Consider the following 23,591-nt stretch of genomic DNA (forward strand, 5'->3'; position numbering starts at 1 on the left):
GTGTCAAAATATTCAGCCTCAAAAACTTCATCCTAAAAAAAAATTTAACCTAAAAAATTTAGCCTCAAATATTCAATATAAAACAACAACAAAAAAAATCATCCCCAAAAATTCAACCTAAAAAAAAAACAACCTCAAAAAATAGAAAAGCAGAACCAAACAATCCCTGTCTCAGTCATCCAACGTGCAACCAATCACATTTTGCTCCAACCTTAGAAATTCTCTTCAAACTCAAAATTCAAATTCAAAGTCTGATGGCACAGATTTACTTCCATAGAGATGGCCCATTACTGACTCACACAGTATGTTGGGCTGTTGACACTTCATTCAAACAGGCAGTTTGGCTTTTGTCATTACAGGTAGCAACCTCTGCAGGTGTGGCTGCAGGGCCAAGTGTTACTATGGAGACCTTTCAATATGTTAGCATATTGAGAGGAATTAACATGTTTTGCAAAGAGCAAGCAGCAGAACTGGAAACGTCTGGGCCTACAAGTATTAATTTTATTTAACAAAATGCTGTTAAGTGTTTGCAGAACAAACATTATGGCTGTTTTGTCCATATTCACATTTAAAATAAAACTGTGCTATACACTAAGTCGGACTCGTTTCCGGTGGAGGTTGGCCTCCACCAGAGCTGTGCCTTGTCACCAATCCTGTTTGTGATATTCATGGACAGGATATCGAGGCATAGTCGGGGGGGGGGGGGGGGGGGGGGGGGGGTGTTCCAGTTTGGTGGGCTCAGGATCTCATCACTGCTTTTTGCAGATGATGTGGTCTGTTCGCTTCCTCGGCCTGTGACCTCCAACACTCACTGGATCGGTTCGCAGCCAAGTGTGAAGCAGCTGGGATGAGGATCAGCACCTCTAAATCTGAGGCTATGGCTCTCAGCAGGAAACTCAGGGTAGGGAATACGGTCTTGCCCCAAGTGAAGGAGTTCAAGTACCTCTGGGTCTTGTTCACGAGTTAGGAGACCATGGAGCATGAGATTGGCCGGAGAATCGATGTAGCAGGGACGGTATTGCATTCACTCTGCCATACTATTGTGACGAAAAGGGAGCTGACCCAAAAGGCGAAGCTCTTGGTCTACTGGTCAATCTTCATTTCTACTCTCACCTATGGTCATGAGTGTTTGGTCATGACCGAAAGAACTAGATCGCGTGTACAAGCGGCCAAAATGGGCTTCCCCAGGAGGGTGGCTGGTGTCTCCCTTAGAGATAGGGTGAGAAGTTCGGTCATCCGTTGGGAGCTCGAAGTAGAGTCGCTGCTCCTTCATGTTGAAAAGAGCCAGCTGAGGTGGTTCGGGCATCTGGTAAGGATGCCTCCTGGGGGCCTCCCAAGGGAGGTGTTCCAGTCACCTCCATCTGGGAGGAGACCCCGGGGAAGACCCAGGACTAGGTGGAGAGATTATATCTCCACACTGGCCTGGGAACACCTCAGGATCCCCCAGTCAGAGGTGGTCAATGTGGCAAGGGAAAGGGAAGTCTGGGGTCCCCTGCTGGAGCTGTTGCCCCCGCGACCCGAACCTGGAAAAGTGGTTGAAGATGAGATGAGATGCTGTGCTATACACTACTTTTGAATTCATTTTTGGATTTTGCATATAACAATGCAATTAATCGTGATTAATCATGGAAATCATGCGATTAAAAATTTTAATCGTTGCCCAGCTCTAAAAAACAATATCTCACTTCTGGCTTGTCTTCCTGTAGGCTTCATTTTATTTTCATCTCTTCTTGCCTTCAGGTTTATCATGCAGGGGTGACCTCTTGACTTTGCAACAAAAATGATTTTGTAGGTATTTCAGCACCATCATGAATTAGACAGCTCCTCCCCTGCTGACTGATGCAGTTATGAAGCATGTTTGCTGCAGACTGTTGTGCACATGTGATTCAGAACTGGGGTATTAAATCTAGATTCTTGAATGCTTAAAAACAATTCTAATACAATAACCCAAGTCATTTATGTGATTATAAAATCCAACACACTGTTGGCAAAAATCTATAGGTCTCATACAAAATACCATCTATTCTCTCTCTGGTATGGCTGGCATACTGGTATAGTATGGCATTATGCTTCCTATCCCATCCTTTTAAAGTCATTTCATTAGCAAAGGAGCAGGTCTAGGCCTCAGCTTGGGCCTGTGAGTGAAGCTTAGGGCTAGCGGCAGCTTAGAGCAGTCCGGACAGACTGTGAAGTGAAAGACCTGAGGCCGGTGCTGCATGCTGCAGTCTTCATGTGAAAGACCTACTCAAGGCATAGACGACCCCTGCCTGTGATACACCCATGCTTGCAAATGAAGGTCGACTACGGCAGTTGCAAAACGGCTATGCTCGAAGACAGGATCTGAAGTCCCAACCTCCTCCCCGCTCCCCAACCAACTGGTGCTGTCGTGGACGTCTGCGTGGACTTAATAATTCTCAATAATTTGATGTTCCTCTGCACTGTTTAAAATGTTTTTATGAGTATGACATAAGCAGTGGGTCACTCCTTTGAGTGTGGACTATTTGAGGTTTCTTCTTAAAATGATTAAAGGGAGTTTTTCCTTACTACTGTTGCCTGTCTTCTTGCTCTAGGTGTTGGTAAGGTTAGACCTTACTTGTGTGAAGCGCCTTGAGGTAGCTTTGTTGTGATTTGGCACTATATGAATGAAATAAATTAAACTGAATTGAAATCTCATATTGTGGGTGGACATGATTGCATACATATGCCTAATATCCTCCACTGGCGCCTATGCCACTGCCCATAGGGTTAATCAAACATGTCCCAATCACTCTCATATGTGAAAGTGAGGTGCAGAGTGGAACTCACTATTGCTTGACAAAGCTTGATCTGGATCTGATCCAGACCGTGGATTTTGTGGACATTTGAATTTAATATTGTAAAGCCCAATTGGTGTACATTTTGCATTATATCTCAATCAAAAGTGCCTCAATTACTCACTGAGGTGCAAAATGGCACTCTCAATGAACAGACTAAAGCCCTGGTCCCACTGAATAATGAACAATGAATAAGGAGCCACGTAGCATTTTTTTTTTTTTTTTTTTTTTTTTTTGGTACGAGTCAAGTTATTCAACAAATGTGGGAGAATAGTGGCCCTAGAGGCAGAATATTTGGCTAACAAGGCTCATCTCTGAGCGTGGCGCTAATTTCAAGAAGTTGGAAATTTAGCACCAACAGTATGGGGCAGTTTGTGCACGAGATACTATAAGGACAAACAAGGATTTTAGAGGCATTTTAGTTGTGAGGACGAGGCTGTTAGAAGCCCTTTTTTCTGAGTACCTGGCAGCTATGAGGACAGGACAGGCTATTTTGGACAGGTTATTTTGGCTCAGCCCTCTCGCGCACTTTGTTGTGACAATCCCACCTACTTTGTGCACTGGACGCTGTACATAAAAAAACTATTTCGTAGCGGATTGATCATTTCACTTAGAGGTTGGATGTTGAAAACACCTCAAATTGTTTCTGGAATCACAGAGGACTGTTTCATTTGGAGCTTTTTTCCTCTCTCTCTCGTGGGCTGAGGTGAAGAACATATTTGGGACAGCCTAAAATGTAATTATTTGTAATGTTTATGTTGTGTGGGCCGCTGAAGAGGAGGTACTGCTGGCCCACCACCACCAGATGGCGCCCTGCTTGAAGTGCGGGCTTCAAGCACTAGAGGGCGTCATAGCAACCGGGAGTGACAGCTGTCACTTGTCATCAGCACCAGCTGTCACTCATCCACATCACATCACCACCACCATAAAGGCCGGACTGCAACCCCACCTCCCCGCCGAGAAATCAGCTACCTTGGAGGTAATTTTCTCTGCTGTATCTAAAACTGTGTCATAGTCTGAACTCTTTTTTTCTGAACGCTTTCCTGTGGTGTGCCTTATCTGTTGGATTGGCATTTGGTGTGATCAGCGACGGCTTCGCTTCACACTCCAACCAGATAAGTGGTTAGACAGGAGCTGCACGAGTATGTGATTGGAGGTGGAGGTGCTCCCTCCCATAAGAACACAGACGGTGGAATTACTGAGTGTGCGAACTCACACTCATCAAAACTGTTTCTGTTCTCTGCCAGCAGTACCCGGTCTGACAGCTGGAGACGGTGGCCACCTGGGGCTCCAGGACTTGGCGGCTCTGGTGTTCTTCAGATCCGCTGGCGGTGAAGGCCGTGTGGGATCCGGCTCGGTTCAGGACGGACGTCTCCTATCCTCAAGCCTGCCCACATGTCACTCAACATTTAATTGTCTGTGGTACGAAAACTGTATTTGTCTGTATTCCGTTGTGCACTTCACAACATTAAATTGTTACTGTTTGGCTTATCCATTGTCCGTTCATTTAACGCCCCCTGTTGTGGTCCGTGTTCCTACACCCTCACAACAGTTTATATTGTAATCGCTTGGTAAAACAGTTGCATGTTCATTTTTTATTATAAGCAGCTACAAATGTATGTTCATGATAGATTTAACATCTTGTTATAATGGATCACATGAGGTGCGCTGTGCGCACGCTGACACAAACACTTGCACTTCAAGACAGAATGCAAGTGCGCAATTTTTCAGTCAATGATGGATGAACACAAAGTGAAAAGTTTGGCTCACTGGTCACTGTCAAAATGGCTGTATAAACTTTTTTTGTTTGCTCCTGGGGTGGTTTTTGGAAATCCCTGGGGGGTTGGGGTTTTGTTTCCTCCTGTTTCCCCCCGGGGTTTGATGGGACGGTCCTCTGGGGGGGAGGTTGACTGTGGGGCCAACCGGCCGTGTTGGGCTGGGGTGGGGTTCCTGGGTTGTGGGGGTGTCTCCTGGGGTTTGATGGGACGGTCCTCTGGGGGACCTTAAGGCTCCCGTGTATGCCTGGGGATTCCTGGATGGCTCCTGCTGTGGTCGTTGCTCCTGGGGTTGACGATGAGATCCCCTGGGGGAAGTCGGGCTCCACATGTTAGGGGAGGGCGTTGTTTGTTTTTTCCTTTGACCTGTGTTCTAGTGTGTTGGGGGTTTTTTGTTGGGGTTTTTGGGTTTGTGTGTTTTTTGTTCCTCCCCAGGGTTTGATGGGACGGTCCTCTGGGGGGGGGGGGGGGTGTTGGGTTGGGTATTGTGTTTTTCTTTTGTGTTTACCCCGGTGTGCTTCCCTGTGGTATGTTTGTGGTACTCTCTGGGGGGGATGCTGGGGGCCTTTTTTTTTGTTTTGTTTTTGTGTTTGGGGTTGTTTCGGGATGTTTTTTTTTTTTGTTTTGATGCCGGCCAGCCTTTCTGCTGCATCTCCCGGCTTTGCTGCCTGCTGTGATCTCTGCCCTCCTCCTGCTTTGGCCTTTGATGTGTGGGGTGGTTTTTGGGTCTGGTTTGTGCGGTCGCCGGGAGGCTTCCTGTTAACGGGGGGGTACTGTTGTGTGTTGGGGGGGGTTTGGCTGGACAAGGTTGGGTTGTTTTGTGTTTATTTTCCTTCCCAGGTGATTTGGGGCTGCTCTCTGAGGAAAATGTGCTGCAGAAGAGTCTCTCTCCTCTGTTACGATGATTGGCTGCACCTGTTGCATTCTCGTGTGGCTCTCTATCAGGACAATCCACGACACCTGTGATGTTCACGTGCAGATCTGAGGACTTCCAGCTGGTACCAATGTAGTGATGAAGAACTACATTTAAACCAGCAGTGAGTTGGATAAGATTGCTGGAGAATACAACCTTGTGATGACCGTGTGGGGACGCTGAGGGCCGTTTCAGAGTCTGACATCGCGCCTGTGAAGGAGGACGAGGGTGAGAGGCAAACGTTGTCAGCACACGTCAGAGGTGAATATTCTGAAAAGTTTATCTGTGAATGTAAATTGGTGTTTATACGCAGCTATAAGTAATTATTGGTGGAAATTGTTTGGCGTGCTCCTCACGGCAGTGGCGTGCGGATTAATGATCCTCCACTAGCTGTGAGCAGCAGCCTCTTTGAACAAGTTTGAAACCAGACCTAACGTGTAGCTGATAAGTTTGCCTCTAAACAATATTTCGTAGTAATAAGTGTTGAATAATCTCATCTCTGTTCCTCCTTCGCAGAGTACAGTCTGGGAAAGTCACCTGGGGGGGGGTGTTGGCGGAACTCCTGAACGTTTGGACTCCGACTGTTGAGACGCTGAGAGAGCGCGCCGCCTTTTCACCTCACCAGAACTTAAATTATTTAGTATTTCATGTATAGCACAAAGGGAGAAAAATAAATGTTTTCTTTTTGGAACTGCTTCTGATTATTTCATGCTGGGTTCAGTCAGATACTGGACCGCTCCTCAATCCGCGTCTTATCCATAACAACTATTTTACTTTTTATACTTTAATTTTGCTTGGCATATTACTTGTAGCTTACTATTTATATACTGAAAATATACTCCTTAAAGTATTCTTAAAGTTTACTCATAGTGTATGTACACAAGAGTGTGATGCATTTAAAAAAAAATCACAAGACAGAATGTTGAAAACAAGTTTGATATATTTTCAAACATTTCATAAACAAAGACCGATGAAATCAAGTCCTTCCTTTGTGGAGAAAATTAAAGGAAAAAGTACAAAAAGTCACCTTCAAGTATACTTCCTCAATTTTAGTAAAAAAATAAGTATACTCATAGTACACTTGAATAAACTTCTTTTTGCTAAGGGCTAAAACACTAAACCTTATTGTCTGAACCAAATGTTACGTTGCCTGAATCCACTGACTGAATCTGTCACTCTTTTGGCAAAACCATAAGAACTTTTCACCTGTTTAAACACAACTTGCCAACACATTTTCATTTTGATGCACCTGTGTTGTATAATGGTGAACACAGGTGGCAAAATTCAAACATAGTTGAAGCACTGATGTCACTGATTGAACACAACTCAAATTGATCACACTTGTGGCCAATGATGTGAGGGATCATATATGAGCCAGTTCAGAGAGCACTGGTTTGTGAGACACTACAATGGATAGAAATCCGAGAGGAGGAGTTTGTGTGAGAGGTGGTCAAAGTGATCGAAGTGGTCAACGAAGACAAAGAACAGTAACATCTGATGAAATCAGAGCTACTGTGATTGACCATGTTCTTGTGCACGGCATGAGCATGAGGGAGATTGGACAAATGGTCTGTCAAGGATCAAGCTGCAACATCTATTTTTTGGAAAGGAAACAGTCCAGACTTTCCTTGTTTCATTTTCTGCTCTTTTCTTTTACTAATTAACAAAACAAACAAAGCACTACAAAAAACTGCTGCATCATACATACTTTCAGAAGCTTCTAGATTCTTCTTTTTGTGTGTTCAAGACAGCATTTCATTTTACAACATGACGCACACGCGCCATCTAGTGGTCAAAAATGACATAAGTATCAATATACATCGATTTTTTTAACCCCAAAATTAACTTGTGCCATAAAAAATAGGCTGTTTTTAAACTTATTAATATTTTACTACTTTATTATTTTATACTTTATATTTTAATTACGTATTAATTATTATATATTAACTGTACCTTTTTAATATGAAACTTACAAATATTTTTTCTTATTTATTCAACCTGTAAATATGAACTCATTCTCTTTAACAAATAAATGGTAAAATGGTTAATGGACTGCATTTATATAGCACTTTTCCATCTGCATCAGATGCACAAAGCGCTTTACAAATAATGCCTCACATTCACCCCGATGTGAGGGTGCTGCCATACAAGGTGCTCACTACACACCGGGTGCAATGGGGGATTAAAGACCTTGCCCAAGGGCCCGTAGTGATTTTCCAGTCAGGCTGGGATTTGAACAGAGGATCTTCTGGTCTCAAGCCCAACACCTTATCCACTAGACCATCAACTCCCCAAATATTCAACATCCTCCCCCCCAAAAAGACAGTTCAAGTGTTAACTTCCAAGGGGGTACAGTAACTGAACTGGTCTTTTAACATTGTCCCAGTTGGAGTGCGCTCAGCGTATGATCGAAGAAGTCCATCTCTTCCTGGGAACACTTCTGTGAAAAGTCCCATTTTCCATGTCAGGCGTGGCATCTTGTCTTCTCCAATGAGAACTAAATCTCCGGGTTTGACTTGCGTTGAATTCAGAGTTTTACGAGTATGAGCTGATCTCAGGTCAAGCAAATATTCCTTTCTCCATCTGTTCCAAATTTAATTTTCCAGTCTATGGTGGTACTTCCATCTTCGGGTTAGCTCTTCTTTGTTCACATATGTTGTCTGACCTTGCGTGGAGAAAGGCTTTGCGGATAAAGAGGTGAGTCTTTTCACAATCAAAAAATGTGCTGGTGTCAGATGTTGTGGTTCCTGTGACTCGCTGTACACAAATGTGAGTGGTCTTGAGTTAACAGTGGCTTCTATTTCTGACAAAAGAGATGTTAACTCTTCGAAACTCAAAGAAGCTCTGCCCATCACTTTTGAGGCACCCCTTTACAGAGCGCACTGATCTCTCCCAAAAAACCACCCCACCAAGCTGCTCTTTCTGCAATAAATTTACACTTGATCCCCTTTTCAGAAAAATATTCCAGCAGCTTGGGCTCCTTCAAGCCTTTCCACAGCTCATTTGAATCTTGATCTGCTCTCTTGAATGTTTTTGCGTTGTCTGAGTAGATCACAAGGTCAAAGTCCTCTCGGTGAAATGAATCTTTTGAGTGCTAAGAGGAACTTTCTGTCATTAGGCTTGATACTAATTGAAGGTGGACTGCGCGTGTTACAGCACAAGTGAAAAGTGCAACATATGCTTTTTCTGTAGTATTCTTTGACCTTACAAACGGTGGACCTGCAAAGTCTACTCCAGTGATCTCGAATGCTGGTGCTTCTGTAACTCTGTCTTTAGGAAGTGGTGCAGCTGTTTGCTGTGCTGCCTTTACCATAAATCTTTTTACAGACAGTACAGTGTGAGATGCATTTTTTTTGACAAACTGCCTTGCATGTGGAATACAATAGTTTTCTTGTAGGTGTATGGGGCCATTATTGTAGCAAAAGTATTTGCAAATGTCTGAGTTATTTTCATTAGTTACTTCATCCAAACCATCAACATGTTTATTAGACCCCATTCCTTCCAGGCTGCTCAAGGAAGCCCTACCATTATTTAATGCTTCGATCTTAAATATGATCAATCTATCTTTGTTAGTTGGCTATGTACCACAGGCTTTTAAGTTGGCAGTAATTAAACCATTACTTAAAAAGCCATCACTTGACCCAGCTATCTTAGCTAATTATAGGCCAATCTCCAACCTTCCTTTTCTCTCAAAAATTCTTGAAAGGGTAGTTGTAAAACAGCTAACTGATCATCTGCAGACGAATGGTCTATTTGAAGAGTTTCAGTCAGGTTTTAGAATTCATCATAGTACAGAAACAGCATTAGTGAAGGTTACAAATGATCTTCTTATGGCCTCAGACAGTGGACTCATCTCTGTGCTTGTTCTGTTAGACCTCAGTGCTGCTTTTGATACTGTTGACCATAAAATTTTATTACAGAGATTACAGCATGCCATAGGTATTAAAGGCACTGCGCTGCGGTGGTTTGAATCATATTTATCTAATAGATTACAGTTTGTTCATGTAAATGGGGAATCTTCTTCACAGACTAAGGTTAATTATGGAGTTCCACAAGGTTCTGTGCTAGGACCAATTTTATTCACTTTATACATGCTTCCCTTAGGCAGTATTATTAGACGGCATTGCTTAAATTTTCATTGTTACGCAGATGATACCCAGCTTTATCTATCCATGAAGCCAGAGGACACACACCAATTAGCTAAACTGCAGGATTGTCTTACAGACATAAAGACATGGATGACCTCTAATTTCCTGCTTTTAAACTCAGATAAAACTGAAGTTATTGTACTTGGCCCCACAAATCTTAGAAACATGGTGTCTAACCAGATCCTTACTCTGGATGGCATTACCCTGACCTCTAGTAATACTATGAGAAAATCTGGAGTCATTTTTGATCAGGATATGTCATTCAAAGCGCATATTAAACAAATATGTAGGACTGCTTTTTTGCATTTATGCAATATCTCTAAAATTAGAAAGGTCTTGTTGGGAAAGTGTAGTGACACGGACCCACAACAGGGGGCGCAAATGAACGGACAATAGAGGGAGTTAAATTTGAACACTTTACTGTTGTGAATGTCACAACCACACACAGCAGATTATAGAATAAATACAAGTCAATGGATAAAGGTGTCGTGTGGGCAGGCTCGACGATAGGAGACGTCCATCTGGAGATGAACCGGAACCACACGATTTCCACCGCCACCGAACCCGAAGAATACTGGAGCCGCCAGGTCCCGAATTCCCCAGGTGGCCACCGTCTCAGCGTGTCGGATCTGTTACTGCTGGCGAAGAGCAAAGACAGTGTGGGTGTGTGTACACCCCGTAACAACAACGGTGGGAATTCCACCTCCACCTCTAACACACACTCGTGCAGCGTCTGAGTACCACTTATCTGGTGGAAGTAGAACGAAACAGTCGCGGCCCACGCCGGTCCTCTGGGTAGACAGCTGCAACAAAGTAGCTCTTGAAATCAATTAGTACAATACGCAGGCAGAGAAAGTTACCTCCAAGAAGTACGACATCTCGGCGACGTGGTGGAGGTGTCATCCTGCTTTTATCCGGGGTGAAGTGCAGATGATCAGTGACAGCTGTCATAGTTGATGAGTGACAGCTGTCACCTCGGCTGTTCCTGTAAGGCGGCAGCGCTCCCTCGTGCCTGAAGCCCGCACTTCAGGCAGGGCGCCCTCTGGTGGTGGGCCAGCAGTACCTCCTCTTCTGGCGGCCCACACAACAGGACCCCCCCCTCAAGGGTGCTCTTGGCGCCTCAGACCAGGCTTGTCCGGGTGGCGACGGTTAGAAATCGGCCAGGAGGGCCGGGTCCAGGATGAAGCTCCTCTTCACCCAGGAGCGTTCTCGGGTCCATACCCCTCCCAGTCCACCAAATATTGGAAACCCCGGCCCATTCGACGGACATCCAGGAGCCCGGCGTACTGTCCAAGCTGGCTCCCCGTCGATGATACGGGCAGGAGGCGGCGCCGGACCGGGTGTACAGAGAGGTGAGGTGTGATATGGTTTTCAACCTTGACACGTGAAAGACTGGATGGATCCGCAGTGAGGCCGGCAGTTGGAGCCTCAGGGACTGAGGACCTTGAGGATCCAGAAGGGCCCTATGTATTGGTCCTGTAGTTTGGGGGAAGCCACCTGGAGAGGTATGTCCCGTGTGGATAGTCATACCTCCTGCCCGGGCTGATATGCGGGAGCGGGGGACCGTCAACGGTCTGCATAGGACTTTGCCCTCGTCCGGGCCCTCAACAAGGCCGAACGGGCGGTGCGCCACACCCGACGGCATCTCCGCAGGTGGGCCTGGACCGAGGGTACACTGACCTCTCACTCCACCACAGGAAACAAAGGGGCTGGTACCCCAGACACACCTCGAACGGGGAGAGGCCGGTGGCAGAGGACACTTGGCTGTTATGCGCATACTCGATTCAGGCCAGGTGTTCACTCCAAGCCGTCGCGTGTGCAGATGTAGTACATCGCAGGGCCTGCTCCAGCTCTTGATTAGCCCGTTCAGCCTGTCCGTTGGTCTGAGGGTGATACCCAGACGAGAGGCTCACGGTGGCCCCCAGCTCCCCGGCAGAAACTCTTCCAAACCTGCGAGGAAAACTGGGGACCACGATCAGAGACGATGTCTGTTGGTATCCCATGCAGACGTACGACATGGTGGACCAGGAGATCCGCTGTCTACTGGGCGACGGGAGCTTCGGCGAGGGCCACGAAGTGGGCCGCCTTGGAGAACCGGTCCCACTATCGTGAGGATGGTGGTGTGCCCCCGGGACGGCGGGAGGCCCGTGACGAAATCCAGACCGATGTGGGACCAGGGGCGATCAATCAATCAATCAATTTTTTTTATATAGCGCCAAATCACAACAAACAGTTGCCCCAAGGCGCTTTATATGTTAAGGCAAGGCCATACAATAATTATGTAAAACCCCAACGGTCAAAACGACCCCCTGTGAGCAAGCACTTGGCTACAGTGGGAAGGAAAAACTTCCCTTTTAACAGGAAGAAACCTCCAGCAGAACCAGGCTCAGGGAGGGGCAGTCTTCTGCTGGGACTGGTTGGGGCTGAGGGAGAGAACCAGGAAAAAGACATGCTGTGAGGGGAGCAGAGATCGATCACTCATGATTAAATGCAGAGTGGTGCATACAGAGCAAAAAGAGAAAGAAACAGTGCATCATGGGAACCCCCCAGCAGTCTACGTCTATAGCAGCATAACTAAGGGATGGTTCAGGGTCACCTGATCCAGCCCTAACTATAAGCTTAGCAAAAAGGAAAGTTTTAAGCCTAATCTTAAAGTAGAGAGGGTGTCTGTCTCCTGATCTGAATTGGAGCTGGTTCCACAGGAGAGGAGCCTGAAAGCTGAAGGCTCTGCCTCCCTTCTACTCTTACAAACCCTAGGAAACTACAAGTAAGCCTGCAGTCTGAGAGCGAAGCGCTCTATTGGGGTGATATGGTACTACGAGGTCCCTAAGATAAGATGGGACCTGATTATTCAAAACCTTATAGTAAGAAGAAGAATTTTAAATTCTATTCTAGAATTAACAGGAAGCCAATGAGAGAGGCCAATATGGGTGAGATATGCTCTCTCCTTCTAGTCCCCGTCAGTACTCTAGCTGCAGCATTTTGAATTAACTGAAGGCTTTTTAGGGAACTTTTAGGACAACCTGATAATAATGAATTACAATAGTCCAGCCTAGAGGAAATAAATGCATGAATTAGTTTTCAGCATCACTCTGAGACAAGACCTTTCTGATTTTAGAGATATTGCGTAAATGCAAAAAAGCAGTCCTACATATTTGTTTAATATGCGCTTTGAATGACATATCCTGATCAAAAATGACTCCAAGATTTCTCACAGTATTACTAGAGGTCAGGGTAATGCCATCCATAGTAAGGATCTGGTTAGACACCATGTTTCTAAGATTTGTGGGGCCAAGTACAATAACTTCAGTTTTATCTGAGTTTAAAAGCAGGAAATTAGAGGTCATCCATGTCTTTATGTCTGTAAGACAATCCTGCAGTTTAGCTAATTGGTGTGTGTCCTCTGGCTTCATGGATAGATAAAGCTGGGTATCATCTGCGTAACAATGAAAATTTAAGCAATACCGTCTAATAATACTGCCTAAGGGAAGCATGTATAAAGTGAATAACTATTGGTCCTAGCACAGAACCTTGTGGAACTCCATAATTAACTTTAGTCTGTGAAGAAGATTCCCCATTTACATGAACAATTGTAATCTATTAGACAAATATGATTCAAACCACCGCAGCGCAGTGCCTTTAATACCTATGGCATGCTCTAATCTCTGTAATAAAATTTTATGGTCAACAGTATCAAAAGCAGCACTGAGGTCTAACAGAACAAGCACAGAGATGAGTCCACTGTCCGAGGCCATAAGAAGATATTTGTAACCTTCACTAATGCTGTTTCTGTACTATGATGAATTCTAAAACCTGACTGAAACTCTTCAAATAGACCATTCCTCTGCAGATGATCAGTTAGCTGTTTTACAACTACCCTTTCAAGAATTTTTGAGAGAAAAGGAAGGTTGGAGATTGGCCTATAATTAGCTAAGATAGCTGGGTCAAGTGATGGCTTTTTAAGTAATGGTTTAATTACTGCCACCTTAAAAGCCGTGGTACATAGCCAACTAACAAAGATAGATTGATCATATTTAAGATCGAAGCATTAAATAATGGTAGGGCTTCCTTGAGCAGCCTGGTAGGAATGGGGTCTAATAAACATGTTGATGGTTTGGATGAAGTAACTAATGAAAATAACTCAGACAGAACAATCGGAGAGAAAGAGTCTAACCAAATACCGGCATCACTGAAAGCAGCCAAAGATAACGATACGTCTTTGGGATGGTTATGAGTAATTTTTTCTCTAATAGTTAAAATTTTGTTAGCAAAGAAAGTCATGAAGTCATTACTAGTTAAAGTTAATGGAATACTCAGCTCAATAGAGCTCTGACTCTTTGTCAGCCTGGCTACAGTGCTGAAAAGAACCTGGGGTTGTTCTTATTTTCTTCAATTAGTGATGAGTAGAAAGATGTCCTAGCTTTACGGAGGGCTTTCTTTATAGAGCAACAGACTCTTTTTCCAGGCTAAGTGAAGCTCTTCTAAATTAGTGAGACGCCATTTCTCTCCAACTTACGGGTTATCTGCTTTAAGCTACGAGTTTGTGAGTATACCACGGAGTCAGACACTTCTGATTTAAAGCTCTCTTTTTTCAGAGGAGCTACAGATCCAAGTTGTCTTCAATGAGGATGTAAAAACTATTGACGAGATACTCTATCTCACTTACAGAGTTTAGGTAGCTACTCTGCACTGTGTTGGTATATGGCATTAGAGAACATACAAGAAGGAATCATATCCTTAAACCTAGTTACAGCAGCTTTCTGAAAGACTTCTAGTGTAATGAAACTTATTCCCCACTGCTGGGTAGTCCATCAGAAGTAAATGTAAATGTTATTAAGAAATGATCAGACAGAGGAGTTTCAGGGAATACTGTTAAGTCTTCATTTCCATACCATAAGTCAGAACAAGATCTAAGATATGATTAAAGTGGTGGGTGGATCTCATTTACTTTTGGAGCAAAGCCAATAGAGTCTAATAATAGATTAAATGCAGTGTTGAGGCTGTCATCTCAGCATCTGTGTGGATGTTAAATCGCCCACTATAATTATCTTATCTGAGCTAAGCACTAAGTCAGACAAAAGGTCTGAAAATTCACAGAAAGAACTACAGTAACGACAGGGGGACGATAGATAATAACAAATTAAACTGGTTTTGGGACTTCCATTTGGATGGCAAGACTAAGAGACAAGCTTTCAAATGAATTAAAGCTCTGTCTGGTTTTGATTAATTAATAGCTGGAATGGAAGATTGCTGCTAATCCTCCGCCCCGGCCCGTGCTACGAGCATCTGACAGTTAGTGTGACTCGGGGGTGTTGACTCATTTAAACTAACTATTCATCCTGCTGTAACCAGGTTTCTGTAAGGCAGAATAAATCAATATGTTGATCAATTATTATATCATTTACCAACAGGGACTTAGAAGAGAGAGACCTAATGTTTAATAGACCACATTTAACTGTTTTAGTCTGTGGTGCAGTTGAAGGTGCTATATTATTTTTTCTTTTTGAATTTTTATGCTTAAATAGATTTTTGCTGGTTATTGGTAGTCTGGGAGCAGGCACCGTCTCTACGGGGATGGGGTAATGAGGGGATGGCAGGGGGAGAGAAGCTGCAGAGAGGTGTGTAAGACTACAACTCTGCTTCCTGGTCCCAACCCTGGATAGTCACGGTTTGGAGGATTTAAGAAAATTGGCCAGATTTCTAGAAATGAGAGCTGCTCCATCCAAAGTGGGATGGATGCCGTCTCTCCTAACAAGACCAGGTTTTCCCCAGAAGCTTTGCCAATTATCTATGAAGCCCACCTCATTTTTGGACACCACTCAGACAGCCAGCAATTCAAGGAGAACATGCGGCTAAACATGTCACTCCCGGTCCGATTGGGGAGGGGCCCAGAGAAAACTACAGAGTCCGACATTGTTTTTGCAAAGTTACACACCAATTTTGTTAATTTTAGTGACCTCCGATTGGCGTAACCGGGTGTCATTACTGCCGACGTGAATTACAATCTTACCAAATTTACGCTTAGCCTTAGCCAGCAGTTTCAAATTTTCCTTTAATGTTGCCTGCTCTGGCCCCCGGAAGACACTGACTATGGTTGCTGGTGTCGCGAACTTCACATTTCGCAAAACAGAGTCGCCAATAACCAGAGTTTGATCCTCGGCGGGTGTCGTCGAGTGGGGAAAAACGGTTGAGATGTGAACGGGTTGGCGGTGTACACGGGGCTTCTGTTTAGGGCTACGCTTCCTCCTCACAGTCACCCAGTCAGCCTAGTAGCTACGCTAAGCTAGCGGATTCCTAAAAACACGCAAAGTGAATAATGTGTAAATAATTTAGAGGTGATTCAGCAGAAGGAGTGCTTTAGTTAAGGCACGTAAAGATTACACTGGGAAACAAATCGTAATCTAGATAACTAGATCAATCTAACTGCGCAGATTAAACAGCTAACAGATACAGAAAAACACCGCTGTGCTCCGGAACAGGAAGTGATACAATACCGCAGTGAGAGCCAACCACCAGTAGAGGCAAGCAAGAGCGATGAGGCACAGGAAGCGGCTGAAGGAGTCCCTGTGCCTTTTGGTGGTCCGCCTTGCCCCTGGCGCAGGTGGTGCAGGCCTGGATGTAAGCCCGGATGTCAGCCTCCAGGGACGCCCACCAGAAGCGCTGCCAGACCACTGCCACGGTCCTACGCACCCCTGGGTGGCAGGAGAGCTTGGACCCGTGACAGAAGTCCAGGACGGCAGCCCTGGCTTCTGGTGGGACGTATAGTCTATTCTTCGGCCCTGTTCCGGGATCCATGCCAGGGCCTCCCGGACGGTCTTCTCCACGTCCCAGGTAAGGGTGGCCACGATAGTGGACTCCGGTACGATGGGTTCCGGTGGATCCGACAGCTCGGTCTTGACTTCGTGTTCATGCACCCGGGACAAGGCATCCGACCTCTGGTTTTTGGTCCCGGGGCGGTAGGTGATCCGGAAGTCAAAACGGCCGAAGAACAGTGACCAGCGGGCTTGCCTGGGGTTCAGTCGCCTGGCGGTCCTGATATACTCCAGGTTCTGGTGGTCAGTAAAACCGTGAAAGGCACTGACGCTCCCTCTAGCAGGTGTCTCCCTCCTCAAGAGCCTCTTTCACCGCTAGGAGTTCTCGATTGCCCACGTCATAGTTCCGCTCTGCTGGGGTCAACCTGCGGGAGAAATAGGCACACGGGTGAAGAACCTTATCGGTCTCTCCGCTCTGGGATAGCACGGCTCCTATCCCTGAGTCAGAGGCGTCCACTTCAACCACAAACTGGTGACTGGGATCGGGCTGCACCAAGACGGGTGCAGTCGAGAAGCGCTGTTTCAACTCCCTGAACGCGGCATCGCACTGACCCGACCAGGTGAAGGGGACTTTTTGTGAGGTCAGAGCTGTCAGGGGGCTAACTACCTGACTATACCCCTTAATGAACCTCCTGTAAAAATTTGCGAAGCCGAGGAACTGTTGCAGCTTCCTCCGGCTCGTAGGTTGGGGCCAGTCTCTCACCGCCGCGACCTTGGCCGGATCCGGGGCGACAGAGTTGGAGGAGATGAAAACCCCAGGAAGGACAAAGAGGTGCGGTGAAACTCACACTTCTTGCCCTTCACAAACAGCCGGTTCTCCAACAACACGCTGCAGGACCTGACGTACATGCCGTACATGAGTCTCAGGGTCCGGAGAAAAAAATGAGTATATCGTCCAGATATATGAAGACGAATCGGTGCAGGAAGTCCCGCAAGAGTCATTTACCAAAGCTTGGAACGTCGCGGGGGCGTTAGTGAGGCCGAACGGCATGACTAGGTACTCAAAATGACCTAACGGGGTGTTGAATGCCGTCTTCCACTCGTCTCCCTTCCGGACCCGAACTAGGTGATATGCGTTCCTAAGACCCAGCTTTGTGAATATTTTGGCTCCATGCAGGGGGGTGAACACCGAATCCAACAAGGCAACGGGTATTGGTTGCGAACCGTGATCTCGTTCAGCCCCCGATAATCAATGCATGGACGAAGACCGCCATCTTTCTTGCCCACAAAAAAGAAACCTGCTCCCATCGGGGAGGTGGAGTTCCGGATCAGCCTGGCAGCTAAGGAGTCCCGGATGTAGGTCTCCATCGATTCGCGCTCAGGTCGTGAGAGGTTGTACAGCCTGCTGGACGGGAACTCCACGCCTGGAATCAAATCGATGGCGCAATCGTACGGACGGTGCGGGGGAAGGGTGAGTGCCCGATCCTTGCTGAAAACGTCAGCAAGATCGTGGTACTCAACCGGCACCGCCAACAGATTGGGAGGGGCTTTGACCTGCTCCTTAGCCTGGGAACCGGGAGGGACCGAGGATCCTAAACACACCGATGGCAGGTCTCACTCCACTGTACCACCACCCCGGACGGCCAATCAATCCGGGGATTGTGTTTTAGCATCCATGGGAACCCCAGAATCACACGGGAGGTAGAGGGGGTCACAAAAAACTCTATCTCCTCCCGATGATTCCCTGACACCACCAGAGTTACTGGTAGTGTCCTGTTTGTGATTAAAGGGAGGAGGGTGCCATCTAGTGCTCGCACTTGCAGTGGCGAAGGAAGCACCACCAGAGGGAGCCCTACCTCCCTGGCCCATCTGCTGTCTAGCAGATTCCCTTCTGACCCTGTGTCTACCAGTGCTGGGGCCTGAAGGGTTAAATCCCCGCTAAGGATTGTAACTGGGAGCCATGTGGAAATATGTGGTGTCCCACGTGAAGTTCTTGGCCCACCCTAAGCCCAGTTTCTAGGGGCGGGCGTTGGTGTTTAACCGTTCGGGGCAGTCGCTCAATTGGTGCTCAATTGAGCTGCAAACAAAACACGCCCCGCAGGGAAGCCTCCTCTGTTAATAAGTTTATCCAGTTTGACCATTAAATATCTTGTCTTTGTGGTGTATTCATTTGAATACAGGTGAAGAGGATTTGCAAATCATTGCATTCTGTTTTTATTTACATTTTACACAATGTCCCAACTTCATTGGAATTGGGGCTGTACAGAATCATGTCCTTTTGGAATGAATGTGGCACAACCACTTTATGAACATGTGAGATGAGACCTCAATGCGTCAGCTTGAGCATTTCCTAAATTTCTGAGATGTGTCAGGTGCCATCATAATGCTCTTTGTGTGGTATTACATAGATGTTATTAAAAGCAGAAACACAGAGGGTTTTCAGGTGTGCACACACCCATGCACACATTTAAGCCATGGTCACAACCCGCCGTACTTGCACGTGCGTGCAGTCTACTTGCAAAACGTGGGCTAAATTTGGAGATCCGTACATCGTAAGTCCTGCCTCAGTATGAATTTAGGAGCATGCAGACACACGCAGACACACCGTAGAGATTTAGTGGATGCAGAACTTTCGCTGCGGTCTGGCTGTGGATTCACCAGCAGTACAGATGACGCACGTTGTGAGTACTGCCTCAGTACAGATTCAAAGCAGCACATTTTCGTTCAATTACTATTGAGTTAACCAAATCCGTACGTAGGCAGTATGGATTAGGGCACTCACCACATGCTATGGAGGCCAACAGACTTGCATGCATGACACAGCTTCTCACTTGAACTTGGACTTTATTTCCAAACGTCAGCAACACAGACGCCACAGCTTCAGTCTGGTAGCTGTAACTTTTCGAGGCAAGTAACACTCGTACAACTGATCGCTGCAGGCCGGACATGCTCATGCATCGCCGACGCCAAAAAACACCTGCCGCTCCGGTCCCGCTCATAAAAAAAAGCGACCCCCCCCCACACACACTGCTTTATTGTCAACTCTCTTTATCGTTACACTCCTAGAGACGTGCGTTGAAAGTACTCCCTCCCTCCTCTTGCTACTGCCTCTGTACGTTTTCACAAAACGTAGTGGCCGGGAAAAAAAAACAAATGGTGGGTTTCTGTGTGTTATCCGATTTACTGACGGTTTACTGAGTTTAGGTCTTCGTTAACCAATGCACCCGCTGTGTTTCAAAACCTGGTCAATGATGTTTACGTGATTTCCTGAATAAGTTTGTGTTTGTGTACTTAGACGACATTCTGATCATTTCCCCAGATGAAGATGTGCGTGTTTAGTACTCAAGACTTTATTACGCAACCGTTTATTTTCAAAGCAGAGACATGTGAATTTCATAAAACTACTGTATCATTTTTAGAATTTGTTATTGCAGCAGGGACAATCTAGATGGACCCGAAGAAGGTAGCCGCAGTGCGTGATTTGGCAACCCCAAAAGACCATAGGGAGGCCCAAAGGTTCCTGGGCTGTGCCAACTTTTACCGAAAGTTCATTTGAAGTTTCAGTTCTGTGGCAGCTCCTCTGCATAACGTTACCTCATCCCTCCAGATCTTTTCACTGGTCACTGGTTTTGGTGGCCACGATTACTCACTCATGTAACTGAATATATCAGGGCATGTCCGACCTGCGCTATGTGCAAATCCAACCACCTACCGGCAAGCTCCATCTGTTACCCATTCCTACAGGACCTTGGTCACACATCTCAGTGGATTTCTTAACAGGATTGCCTCCGTCCAAGGTACATACTGTAATACTTACTGTTGTTGACTGCCTGTCCAAGATGGTGCACTTTGTACCCTTTCTTAAACTGCCAACTGCAAAAGAAACCGCTGAAGCCTTATTAAACCACATTTTTCAGTTACATAGTTTTCCATAAGACATTGTTTCCGATTGGGGTCCGCAGTTTGTCTCTCAGTTTTGGGGGGAGATTTGTCAACTGCTGGGGTCTCCTCCAGCCTCACCTCTGGGTATCATCCACAGACAAATGGACAGTCCGAGAGGGTCAATCAGGAATTACAAAAGGACCTTCACATCCTCGCTTCCCAGCACCTGGCCTACTGGTCTTCTCAAATAGTATGGATTGAGCTTGCCCACAACTGTCTGCCATCTGCATCCACTGGCTACTCTCGGTTTCATGTGTTGCATGCTTTTCAGCCTTCTCTGTTCTTTTCCAGAGACTAAACTTCACGTGTGCCTTCAGCCCTGTCACTCATCCTCAGCTGCCAAGGGACCGGGGAGCGGGTCTGTCGTGCTTTGCTGTGGATCATCAGTGGCTTACAAGGATGCAGCTGACAAGACAGGTCACAGGGAGCCTGTCTACTCACCTGGACATGGGTGTGGCTCTCCACCCACCATCTGCCCATCTGGGGTCTGCCAAGGAAGCTCGCTCCCAAGGTTCGTAGTTCCATTTCCCATCTCAAAGATAGTAACCCGCTTTTCTGTCTGCCTTTGATTGCCCAGGTCTATGGAGGATACACCCCACCTTCCAGTCAGCGATGTAAGCATCTGCCTGCACCAGTCACCTTGTGCACTCTGGCTGCCCCCTCCTCTTGCCCGGTTTGTGGATGGTGGGCCAGTCTTTTCAGTGTGGCACCTCTTGGGGTCTCAGCAGCGTGGAGGGGGGTGCGGTAGCTGGTGAACTGGGAGAGGTACGGGCTGGAGGAGCGCTTATGGTCCCCTCCCATTTCATCTTGGACCCGGACCTGATCAGGGACTTCCATCTTGGCATCCTGATTCTCCTGGGCCGTCTGGTACCGCCGTTAAGAGGGAGGTCCTGTCATGTACTGTGTGGTTTACCTGCCATGTTTAGTTTAGGTCTTCGTTTCATTTTTGTGCTGTTTAGGCTTTGTTTTTATTGTTTGATTAGTTGGATTTTGGATTGTGTTTCTATGTGACTTCTCTGGCTGGTGTTTCCTGCTTGGGCTTATCTGTCCCTATTTGTCTTGTCTGTCTCTCTTGGAACTTCATGGAGGGCATTACACTCTGGGCGACACCCTGTTCTGGATCTTTCCACAGGTGTTTCCAATCTGCAGCTCATTACTAGGTGTATTTAAGCTTCACTGGTTGCACTGGTTATTTGCCTGATCATTGCCCTTGTGCCTTCGCATCTAGCTCTGTTTTCATTGTGTTTTTCACGTCCCTGCTGCCACGTTGTATTTTGACCACCTGCCTGTTTATACTGACCACACTATTTGCCTAATGATTCTGATCTGTTTGCTTCTTTGGACTGCCTCTCTCTGTATCAGATCCCACTGATTTATTCAGTAAACGCCTTTTGAACCTGAGCTACTGTGTCGAGTCCCGCATTTGTTGCCAGCCTTCTCTGTTTGGCAAATCTGATATGCACTTCCAAAGCAGATGCACCCAAAAGTGAAAACATAATGATGCTCTTCCACATGGCAAAGTCCACCAGACTTTAATAAGACTTTATTTCAAATTTAGTAAATTTGTCCGCATAAGCGCAACTACTTGAATAATTTTGGAATTAGATGCAGCCAAGTCAACAAAATCTATTATGTGCTCAATAAATTTGTGTTATTACCACCTGACAAGAATCCTTATTATTCTAATGACTCAGTTCTTTGTTTCTTTGTGCATATTTGGCAACGTGGCACAATGCAGGGCATGTTCACATGAACTGATCAAACCTTGGAAGTAATTGCACCTTTGCACACACAATGCTCCCCCCCGCCCCTTCCCCACCCGGTCTCACAACAGAGCTCTGTGTCAGGCACAGATGGGAGAATGATTTGCTTGGCAACTGGACTTCTCATTCCTATCCTTCTCTGCGCAGACAGAGGTGCACTATAATATTTGCTGCATTCTGCATTTCTTATGAAATAAGTTTCTGCATTGAATTGATCCAGTACTGTGTTACATTCATAAGGCACAAGTGCATCATATCATCATGTAGAGACTGGCAGGCTTCATGTGCAAATTACAGTCCCAGAGAAATATTACACAAATAATGATTGTTGAGTGCAATGGTAACAATATTTTCATGAGTCAGAATCAGAATTGTATTTTTTGCCATGTAAGTTCTCACATACAAGGAATATGATCTGGTGTTGGTGCATAAACATTAGTAAAAAAAAAAAAAAGGGAAGAAGCACTTCTGTAAGAAGAAAAGTAGTCATATAGTAAAATAGGCAAAACTATGTTAAATGTAAAATAAATAAATATAACATAGTGGAACAGGACTATGTAAAAGCATGTGATTAGTGTGCAGATGTACACTACTTTCAGTGCAAGGATGACCATCTATACTTTGTGGAAGTGGGGGGTGGAGGATCAGGTAAATGGGGTCCCTAGCCAGTGGTGGGCACAGTTCCGCTAATCTGCTAACTGATAATTATCAAAGCTAATGTTTTTGTTAGCGTATTAGCTTTTCAGATAACTTTAAACAATCAGCGACCAATTATCTTCCGATAAATTTAGTTTGATAACTTTCAGGCCGCTAACATTTTTTTTTTTTTTTTTTGCTGGTAAAGTGAGCAAAGTTTAAAGGTCAAAACATTTGTAAACCCTAAAATCAAACATTTTAGTCCCTGTTGTGTGTAATGTGGCAGACTGGCTGTCGCTTGCTGATGATGTCATCATTAAGCACAAGACGTGATTGGCCGGTTGAAGCAGGGAGCATTGTGGGAAGTGTCATTCAGGTTGAATTGGACGTTACAGTATTACCAGCATCAGATGTGGCTGCATCCAAATCAATACTAAAAGTTATCGGTTATTTGTAACTTCCCATAATTTTTTAAGCAGTTTTTCAGTTTAGTGTTATAAAAGATAACTTTTTAGTTAGTGGATTAATGGTCATCAAAGCTAATTTTTGGGTGAGCTGTGCCCACCGTAGCATTTTATTAGTCTAGCTGTGGATGGAAATATGCTGTTTTGTTTCTTGAGGTTTTAGTCCTGAAGGACCTCAGCCGCCTGCCGGAGGTGAGGGTAACAAAAAGTTTGTGGCCGGGGTGAGAGGGCTCAGCCGCTATCTTCCTTGCTTCCCTCAGGGCACTGGAGGTCCTGTAGGGATGGAAGATTGCAGTCGATCACCTTCTCTGCTGTGTGGATTATACACTGCAGTCTGCTTCTGTCCTTAGCAGTGGCAGCAGTGTACCAGATGGTGATGGAAGAG

At 45.7% G+C, this 23,591-nt stretch overlaps 1 long non-coding RNA gene across 1 annotated transcript; it reads left to right on the forward strand.

Annotated features, from left to right (window-relative positions):
* The first annotated feature begins 325 nt into the window (after positions 1 to 325).
* Positions 326 to 22,550, forward strand: LOC117523749. The gene is made up of 3 exons (XR_004564607.1): positions 326 to 338; positions 9,208 to 9,211; positions 22,470 to 22,550. It is a non-coding gene; the product is annotated as an uncharacterized LOC117523749 (long non-coding RNA).
* Positions 22,551 to 23,591: the final 1,041 nt, after the last annotated feature.

This window comes from Thalassophryne amazonica, chromosome 13 (assembly GCF_902500255.1).
Source record: "Thalassophryne amazonica chromosome 13, fThaAma1.1, whole genome shotgun sequence".
In the NCBI taxonomy this organism is placed as follows: domain Eukaryota; kingdom Metazoa; phylum Chordata; class Actinopteri; order Batrachoidiformes; family Batrachoididae; genus Thalassophryne; species Thalassophryne amazonica.